Consider the following 1,806-nt stretch of genomic DNA (forward strand, 5'->3'; position numbering starts at 1 on the left):
TTAATAAGTGAAAAGTCAAGAATATGATGTTTCCCGGAGGACAAAACCTGTCTTAGACAAAACGAGCTTAAATTACAGGCTTTGGCGTGCCACAAATACAAATTTAAACCGTTTTGGACATTGCCTCTGAGCCAACCTTGACACGTGTGTCCAAAAAACACAAGCACGGTTCAAACAAAACTAATACTTTCATATCATGACGACTAACCGGCCTGTGATGCCCAAATAATCACATTATACAAGAAAATGGGTTATACGCCCAGAATTAATTTTGGAAATGTGGCTCTAAAACGCCTCCACTCCACAGAAAACTGCAGGAAAAGACAATACATGTTTCTAAATATATATTTTAAAAAAGAAAGTCAGCCCATTTTCTAACTCAATTGTTCAAAGGCTCCTCACTCAGTCTCAGTCTGGCTGCTCCTCAGGTCTTCCACGGATCCCCCCTCAGTTTTTACGCGCAGCCCCGGCTCAAAAGCCAGAGGAGAACCGGCTGAGCCATCCCCGCTGGCCGGTGGCGTCCTGGGAGGAGAAACACAAACTTAGTGCTGGTCAGCAAAGTTACTCAAAGTTTTGTCTTTGGCGCGACTCTGTATCCCGAGCACCGCGCACAAAACAGTTTGTTTGCATCACTGATTTCTTTTAAAGGGATACGGACCCAGTTCTTGGTCGACCGCAGCGTCACGACAGGCGAACATGAGAACATCAAAAATACTTAACGCACATCTCTGCGCGTTTGAAATCAGACAGGGGAGACTCTTCTGGCTGTCACGTTTTAAGTTTTTCATGTGTTTTGCTGCCAAAATTTTGAGGCGACTGGAAGCAACATGACACATCAGACCAATCCTGCAAATCAGAGTGGGGAAATTGCACAGTATAGTAAACGCCAATGTGCTGTTGCTATGGGTTATAAATAGATAAATGTTTGGAGATTAAATTGCATTTTCTAGAAAACACACTTACTCCACCCTTAGGTCAAAATGTGAGCAATGAGACATCCAGAAATACTGTTTTGCGCATTTAACCTTGGCCAGGACGAACTGATTTTAAGTTCCTCTCAGTCGAGTTGACCTTACAGGTGTTTTTAACAACGTTTAATGCTAAAAACTATGAAATGTGTGCAACAAATAGTTGCTCACTCCTTTCAGTGATGCGTAAAGGTGATATTTCAACACATGCTGGGGTTTTTATATGACGAATCCCCAAATAGTAAGGCCAGCGACATTATTTTGATACAAATGTGGTTCATTTTGCTTCACTTGAGCAGAATTTCAGCTGTTTTCGTGTTGAATTAAACTGTAGGCGTGCGTAAAAGTGTCCAGAATTAAAGTTCCTATCGCCAAGATGCGTTCTAGTGCTTTGAAATATCGTGAAAATGTGCTTGTCCTCGTGTTATTGGGAATCCCTGCCTGCCCTGCAAGCAAGGAACCCCGGGGGTCCCCGCAGCTCACTGACAACCGATGCTTCAATCTCCTTTTGTTTTAATAAACTCGACAAACTGGAGTGCATCGTGTTATTTTTTCATTTCAAAACTCCCCGAAAAATATAATAAGTCACGGGTTCATAAACACAGATGCATTTTTGGGGAGTATCTGGGCGCATGCATTGGATTTAAATTAGGCTTCTTCTCCGTGAGTCCAGGACTCTTTCTTTACCAAGGCGAGGATGGGCGTTTGTAGACTGCTCTGGAGTCTGCGTCACGTGGCCTGGTTTCTGCCATCCTATTGGTCCAAGGCACGTGTCTGGGAGGACGGTGGGAAAACGTCACTCGGGGGGCTCGTATTGAAAATAAGAACAAAACTCCAG

The sequence above is a fragment of the Acanthochromis polyacanthus genome, chromosome 20, assembly GCF_021347895.1.
Source record: "Acanthochromis polyacanthus isolate Apoly-LR-REF ecotype Palm Island chromosome 20, KAUST_Apoly_ChrSc, whole genome shotgun sequence".
Lineage (NCBI taxonomy): Eukaryota > Metazoa > Chordata > Actinopteri > Pomacentridae > Acanthochromis > Acanthochromis polyacanthus.